Source organism: Chiroxiphia lanceolata, chromosome 8 (genome assembly GCF_009829145.1).
Source record: "Chiroxiphia lanceolata isolate bChiLan1 chromosome 8, bChiLan1.pri, whole genome shotgun sequence".
In the NCBI taxonomy this organism is placed as follows: domain Eukaryota; kingdom Metazoa; phylum Chordata; class Aves; order Passeriformes; family Pipridae; genus Chiroxiphia; species Chiroxiphia lanceolata.
Genome location: NC_045644.1, coordinates 16,152,333 through 16,161,207, shown reverse-complemented (window position 1 = coordinate 16,161,207; position 8,875 = coordinate 16,152,333).

Below are 8,875 nucleotides of genomic sequence, written 5' to 3'. Positions count from 1 at the left end.
TTGCTCACAGAGCTCTTTTGCAGTGTGGTGGAAGATGAAATGTGCATGTTGGTAAAAAGTCGTAACACTTCAGAAGCATTAATGAGGACAGTCTCCTAAAGAAAGTATCCCAGGGTTGTATTTGTGAAGACTATATTGAATGCTAAGGTACTCTGTGGGTGAGATTTCAATTGTCTAGGGATTTGGATTCCCAGAATAGCTACTGAAATGTGATTAATAGGTTTGAACTGAGATGGTAAATAGTTCCAAATCCTTTGGAACAGTTGACTTTAGTTAATATGGACTATTAAGAGAGAAAACATCTGAGAATGATACATGCTTTTCATGAAGCATTTTAATGAACAATTTGGCTTTAATGTTTTCCCATTTTCTGGGAAGCTACTATAAAAATGTGTGCCCATGAATGGTTTATTTGGCATTAGGATAAATGTATAGTTTTTGGTAATTGTGTTGAATGAAGGAAAACATAAGTGGAAGAGTGTTGGTGGATGTAATTTGTACTGAAGGGTGGTTCTTTTCTGTAAGTCACACTCTTGGTTGTCAGTAACTAAAAAGACAGACAGGAGGAATTTTGCATCTAAGCAAAGGTACTTCCTGCTTGGAAGACTTCAGTTTATTTGACTGGAATTTAGTAAAGGTATTTGTTGTGCAGTTAAGTTTAGGGATGGATGGATAGAACAGTTAGTAATATGCCATTGTTCCTGTCAAACATGTTTTGATTTTAGTTATATCTACAGAATTTAGGTAGGGCAAAGTGGCCTGTTCCTCTTCATTTCAAACTTAGGGTCCATCAATTTTTTTTTTTTTCGTACAATATCTAGGGCTGCCAAATTAGAAGCCAGCCCAGGCAGAGTACCACAAAAGTTAATGCTTTTGCTGCAAGGGACTACTGAGGAAAAGAACTGCATGCAGACCTGGGCACTTAGTCTTTGTGGTGCTTTTTGTTCAAGTACATGACTAGTAGGTTTTCATCTCTGTGGCAGGCCCTAGTGGAAAACTTAACAGTTCCAGTTTCTTGCTAATGAACACTCAACTGCTACTGCTGAAGTAACATTATTGTCCTCTTTTCAGAGGACTTACTGAGCTTCTTTAATCTGTCCTGATTTAGGTGCACAGAGGTAGGGCAGAGATGTGTAGAACACTGCACTTCCTTTTATGTTAGGGAAGGTTATTTTGAGGTCATTCTGGAGCTGTATCTTCTCTGGGATGAACAGGCCCAGATCACTCAGCCTCTCTTCAAGGGCAAGTGCTCCAATCTCTGACCGTTTGGTGGCCATCTGATGGATTTGCTCCATGACTTAATGTCTTTGTTGTACTGGGGGAAGAAGGGGGCCCCAAAACTGTATGCGGTATTCTAAATGTGGTTCAACAAGTGATGAATAAATGGTAATAATCACTTCTTTGTATTCTTTTGCTATGGTTCTGTTAACACAGGCCACTGTTAGCCCTCTTCAGTGCCAGGCCATACTGTTGACTCATGTTCACCTTGCTACTGTAGTAGTCTTCAGCTTCCCTTCAGTGCTGGCTGGTCTATGTTGTGCTCCCTTCCAGGATGTTTGCCAGGATCACAGCGTGGTTTATTCTGTGTCTGTGAGGCAAAAAAAAAAAAAAAAAGGCAACAAAACAAACCAGACAAAAAATGAAGAATGGCAAATTTCAGCAGATTTGTGGCTAGGGTAAATCCTGCCAAATCCCCCAGGGTTTATGTGTGTTAAAAGTGTTGTGCTCCTTGATCCATTATTTAGAAGTACTGCACCTTATTCAGTTGTGTTGTTAGGGATGAGTCAGTGATTTGGGGTTGCAGTAAGTACGAATAGTGTTTCCCAACATGATCGTGGATCACAGTGAGGTCTGAGTTCTGGTTCTGCATCAGTGTCTGAGGCCTGTGGCCAATTCTGCTTCCATAGCCAGAGCCCAGGGGCTCCTAATGTAGTCTTAGCATCTCAATATGCTGAAAGAATTTGAGATTTTGTATGTTTGGGATATGTTTTACTGTTAGGTGCGTGGTCAAGTGTTGAAGGAGCTGATTAACAATATTGTATCTAGCCAGTGTGTGGACGTACCTTTCTTGAGCTTCACGGATGAGTAGACCTTCACTTCTGCTTCCTAATATCTTCTTATGCTCTTTAGTGCATAATTACCTCGTCACAACACATCTAGTTGAGACATGTTTTAACAGACGTGAGTCAGTACTCTATTTCACTCATTGCATTGTGACTCATTACACCCACTGCATTATTAAAAAGGCAGAAGAAACTACATGCCCTTGGACATCAGTAAAAAAAACTCTGATGATTGATTTAACAAGCCTGTTAAATGATCAGTCCAGTTGAAAGGACATCTGGATGGAAGGCTAAAATGAACCCAAACTGTTTGGTTTCACAGTTCCTTGCCAGTGGTAATTCCCATCTGAAACCATGACCCCCATTTTGAATTAGGGTCTCTGGGACTGTTTGATGAAACACATATGCAGATATATAAAAGCTGTGCCCTTAACAGGTAGTGAACACCTCGTGGGAGGAAGGGTTCAGTAGGAAGTATTTTTTCTGTTGAAATTAATCAGCACTGACTGCTTCTCTAACACTAAGGAAAGAGGCAGTATTAAGACAGGTTCTGCTCTAGGAGGAGGGCAGTGTCCACCACCCTGTGTAAGAGGTGAAAGGAACTGGTGAGACCTTAATCAACCTCAGACTTGGAGGAAAAGTGCTGTCAAGTCAGTATGCATCTGTGGGCTCTATTTAGTTGCTTTGCACATTGCTGTGATCATGTTTCATGATTTCTAATGAAGTCATATATTCATTTTCTTGTCCCATTCCAGAGTTACTTTGAAGGACAGTGTGTAAGAACCATCTCTTTTGTGCTGTTGACAAAATGGACTCATGTTTGCTTAGCTTTTTGAGTGCAAAACACTGCATATCAAAAAACAATATAAATCTCAGATTGAAATTTGAGATATCAATATGGTAAATAAACAGTATCTGTGAAACACTCATATACTACGTATTTTAAATTTTTGCAAGATTCTCTTTGGCAAGAAAACAAACTAGCACTTCATGTTTCTTCTGTCACTAGTAGCCTCAGTCTTATGAAATGCCAGCTTGTGTTTTTTCTTTGAGTGGTGGTCCAACAATTTCAAAACAGATGGCAAAAGTCAGTCTTTGTGTTTAAGCCATTACTTTGCTTAGTATGTGACTGTGATTAGAGTAAGTATTGCTTGTAATAAATAAATTGATTGATACTGCTGGTTGTTTGTTTTGTGGATGTTTGTTACAATTTCTAAATTACTCTTTGCTTGAAAATGCTTGTAGAATTCTTTCAAGTTTGCCATCTGCAGTTTGTAATTTACTGTGTTACTGATTTATAAAAGCCAAGTGGCATTATTGTTGGTTTCTAGTTGGTTTTTTTTAATTAACCATCAGAATTGAATTGAACTGAGTTCTGATCCTCTTTTAAAGGTTTGTGAACATGAACAGTGCCATTTAAAGTTATCCTGAGCCTGTGACAGTGTGTTTATGTGGTCAAAACTGGCTTTTTGTGTTTATGTGGTGTTGTAGGGGAGCAAGAGCTCTGGACCACAGAAGGTGAAGGGAAATGCATCTCAGCAATGTTGGTGTGAATATGTGGCTGCAGATGATTGAACAGGGCTGGGGTCATATGGTGGCGTGGAGTTGGAGACGAGCAGAAGCAGGTGATAAATAGCATTGGCAATGAGCTGATAAGTTCTTAGAGGCTGATATTCAAAGCTATGCTCAAACAGTGATACTGTGCTTGGTTGGGGTCACCATGGAAAAGTTGGTTCTTCAAACAAGGATCAGATGTTGACTGCTGGATGAACATGTCTGTGAGATCACAGGGGCTAAATGTGGAGAAAAAAACCACGTCAGATTAGACTGACTTTTCCAAGAGTTAGGTTTTACTGCCTGACCATGTACTAAGGATTTCAGATAAACATTTCTGTGGTGATGATCTAGAAGTGAAATTAGAAAAAAACCTCACCCGCATTTTACTTAAATCTAAGTTATTAATTTTGTTATGAAAATCAGACATGTAATGCTGCAGACACAGAGCCACTGATGCTGGAACCAATTTGGGTTGTAGCTTAACAAAATATGAAGTCCAACTTTTGGACTTCTACAAGTAGTTTAAAAATGTTGCTGTATGACCCGAAGCTTTGATCTGGCATAAAGTTTCTCTGATAGTTCATCTCAGTTTAAAACACTTATTGGGTTTTGCTTGTGGTGTTTATGTCTTGGTGCTACAATTACATTATGTAAGAACAGGAATCATCTGTCCTTTGACAGCCTCTGAAAGCTCACATAAAATGACAAATCCAGTACAAGCTCTGTAATTTATATTCTTACTATTTCAATCACATCTAAATATGATCTGTATAGATCCTGCTATTGATCAAATTTCTGCTGCTGTCTGATCCAACAGCACATAGATTGGTGCCTATGGAAGTCTGGTCTTACCTATGGATAAGAACATCTGCATCCTCAGTGTTTGAGTTCCACTTCCTTGTTCTGTAAAGGAGTTAGCTGTGGCCCAAGTAACTGAGTGACAGTCATGCCATGCAATCATTGGATGCAAATCCCACAAATCTTGCTCACCTAAATGCTAAATTGAAATCAAATGAGTAACGTGATGTAGTGGAGTACATAAGATGGAACAGCTATCAATGTAGTTACTGGAAGCAAAAAGACAATGAAAGCTTTGATTTATTTTTTTTTTTACCATCAATGGAGGAGGTTGGAAACTGAAATTATTTAAAAAAGATAAAATTACATTCTTATTTCTTGACTTAATAATACGGATTGACTGAATTCAAAGAAAAACAGAGAAGTATAAAAGAGTCTACTGGGTTTGCTTCTGAGTTCAGGTTAAGTAATACTGAATATTATTTCATGGCATTTCTCTAGTGGTTTGTGAGTACTTTCCAAAGCCAAAATATACATTTTTGACTGATTAATGGTCTGCAGTTAAGTGAGGGCAAGCAGTGAAATACTCTTGAGATTGCAGAACACAAAGCAGATTGACAGAGCTTTCCAGCATAGCTACAACCTCATCCTCACAAGAGGAGAAACATTATTTCACTGTCCCCATCCTGTTTGACTGGGATTTTGTGTTTGCCATTAAACTACTGTCATGATGTAAATTTAATCATGGCAATGTGCATTTCACTCTTTAAGACGTACTTTAGGCAGAGAAAATGAGGGAGCAAGCCAGCAGCATATGATCAGAGAATTCTCCGAAGATCACAAAGTAGGAAAAGTAGATACATGGATGTAGGGGAATTTGTATGGAGTGCATGCACCTCTTTTCAGCTATTTCCAAATTTGGATTATTTGCAGCATAAATCTATATGTGTGTATCAAGATTAATTTTATAGTGTCATGAAATCATCACTGTTTTATTTAACTGTATAATGAACAGCTAGATGAACTGAGCAGTATTGCAGAGGAACACAGTGTTTGTCTTGTCTTCCTATTTTAGCTTCTTCCTGAAATAGAAGAATAAATGGTATCATTACAACCAGGGTTTTCTCATGAACACCTAAACTAAGGGCCTGATATGGAGAGAAAATGACAATTTGGAAAATGCAGTTTAATGTAGGTTATTTTTTTCACATAATTTAGAAAGAGTTCTCAGGAGTAAGATTCCAGGTAATTACTCATGTCTGGCAGAAGCCCGCCCTGAAAACATTGCCTAGCCTGGCTTTGACCTGCTTCCAACTGGCTGGGAAGCAGCCAGGTTGCTCAGTGGAATTAATAAAACATTCAAAGACTGTATTAGCATAATTTAAATGTGTCAGAAGTATTTTATCACCAAGGTTTAATTGAGGGCTACCCATAATCCAGATTTTTAAATCTGATGCTAGTTACTACAACAGTTTGGTTCTGTTCCCACTGAAGTCAGTTGAAGTTTTGATACTGAGAAGCTATTGTTCTTAAGTTGTCAAACCTGGATACTCTTTACTGAATAATTTATTACTTTCAGTGCCACATGCACCAGAAACTGTTCTGGTACCGTTCCTGTTCCCAGTTGTAGGAATAGCTATAATCTGGGAGAGTAGCTTTCTATCTCACAGAATATGTTTACCTGGGATATTAATGACATAATTGAGGAATATAAATTCCTTCAGAATCAGAAGACTGAATATTGTGTATGCATGCTATTTAAAAAGGCTTAGAGGCTGCATTAATTGCAGATCACTGAGTGTGTCCCACCTGTCACAGGAAGAGAGCTCTTTGGAAGCCCCTAAAGGATGCTGCTTGCCTTAGCCTGGCTTTAGTGCATCTTCCATCCTCAGTATGTTCCCAAACACTGTCACACTGCCTGCAGGCTTTTTGCATATGAAGCAAATGGATTTAGGAGAATGTCATGCTACAGACCACTTTGAGGACCAGTATTTAGGAAGAGCATGGATAGGACAGTTATGGCAACTGTTGTGATTTCTGCTCATGAAACCTGGACAACAATGGTGAAGGCTCTGGACTGGAATTTGCTGAACTTGCCATGGCCCTTTTCCTGATAATGAAATGTTTCTGTTTATAGAGCTGTCAAATCTAGCACTGCCAATTGCCTTCTAATTCTCCTATAGTATCTAATGATGCTGTTGTTCAGTAGTATTCACAGAATGTCTTGGTTTAAAGAGGATAAAGAAACAATATATTAAAAACAAAAAACAAAACCTAAGCTCTCTTCCTAACTCTCTTTATTGATTGCTGCAGGTTTACTTCTACTAACAGAACCTTTTGCAGTATATATCTGAGATAAACCCTGTTCTGAGGCATTTAAGTTCCAATCTTCAGCTTGGAGTTACTGAATATGAAGCTATGACAGATTACAGGTCATTTGCAAGCTCTTGATAATGCAATGTGATTTGAAGCTGCTTGCCCCAGTATAAAAGAAAAGCCAGGTGCTTCTATGTGCTGTGGACAAAATGTAGCCAGGTGGTTGCTGTGAGGAGGCCTGTCAGGTTTGCTTGTGTGCAAAGTATTTTGAAGTACCTCACTTGAAACAGTTATAATATACGTGGTGCTATTGTAAAAGAAACAGAAAGGATTGAAATTACTTTCAACAATTTGAAAGTAATTTCAACTCTGAGAATGCATGGGATTACCTTAGATTCAGGATCATTTTCATATATAAGAGAATTAGTAGATTCTTGAATCTCCTGTCATTCTAGATACAGAACCATCCTGGTATTTGTGGACATCCCGTGTGTGCCATTGGGATTAGTACTTCACCTAAAGGTGACGGAGAATTTTCTGGTTTTTTTTAAATGAATTTATCCAGTAGATGCATGTGCACAAAGACTTGATTTTGCTGGGTAATGAATGATACATTGGTTAGAGACGGCTGGTATCAATGTCTAACTCCACAACACGTATTGTGGAAAGTCTCCCATGATGCTTAGATTGTTTGGGATCTAGTGAAGGGTTGTGGCGAGAAACTAGTGCTGATAGCAGAGACTCAGGTTTGGAGTAATGCAAGCCTGTGACTACGTAGCTGCGGTCCCAGATAGATTGCCACAGCCTCGGTAGGCACAGTGCAAGGCACTACTCTCAGGCTTGTGTCAGCTTTGGCTTCCAGGTTTGTACATGTACATTTTTTTTTGTACTCTTCACCAAGGATCCAGCTTAGCTGCCCTGAAATGCAGTGGCGAAATCTGTGCAACTCCCTTGGGTGCCCAGCTGATTTGAACCACACAGTTCATCTGGTAACAGTAAGTGACAAGCTGTTGACTTAGAGCTCCATTGACTGTGTGCGACTGCGGAGCAGAAGGCATGTGTGTTTGTGTGTGTATGTGTGTGTGAAATTGGGCATCCAGACTGTGAAATGCTGTCAATTGGCAGCAGAGCAATCAGACAAAGAGCTTTTGTTGCTCTCTCTTCTCTCGAGGAGCTTGTTGTGATCAAATATGCAATCACTGTGAGAAGGAAGCAAAAGATCCAATGTTCCTTTTATATATGTTTGTGGGCACACATGTGCATATGTTTTTCATTAGTAACACTTGGATATTTTTCCTGAGTGTAATTGAACTTAAGTTGGAGGGTATAAAAAAGTCAATAAACATCAGTAATGTAATTTTGTTTATTCACATAACAGTACTCATTTAAATGTTTTTAGTTTTCCCTTTAGTGTCTTAAAATGAAAACGTGAATGCTGCAGGTGAAAGGAATGAATGTATGGAAAAAGAAATAGATAACCCATCAAACGTAATCATTCTTAGTTTATTGAAGTCTTCAGCCTTGGGGTTTAGGGAGCTGGGGGTGAGGCAGAACTGAATGTAGCAGCAGAGTCCATGCTCAGCTGATAGGTATGTTAAGTTTGTGCAATCTGGTGCATACATACTACAACCTGGTAATTTGTAGCAGCTGAATCTGAGCATGAGACCTACATGCCAGCTTCTCAGAACTCACACTCTTTTCCTTGTTTGCCAACTCGGCAGGGATATATGTGGATAAGCAGATTTGGAAACAGCGTTGCTGTTTTACCTCTAGAGGGACCACCAGGATCAGAGATGAAGCCTGGTAACCGCGGGCCAGCAGCTCAGCTTGCTCCTTTCCCTTCCCTACCTGCTCTGCCTGAAGAGAGAGAGCCCCAGGCATCACCAGATCAATAATAACGAAATCCTGAGAGGAGAGAAACCGCGGGAAGCAAAATTTTGACAGGAATGACACTGGCAACGTGCAGTGTTCAGGGAGGTGAGAAATCCCTCCCAACAGGGCTCGAATGTCTCCTGCACCGTCCCCTTTTCTTCCTCCCTGTGAGAGGACAGCGTAGACAGATGAGTGCGCTCATGTCGGCAGAGTGTTATTACTCTATCATTTGTGTTTGCGGTTCAAACCACTTTAAACCACCGTCCCTC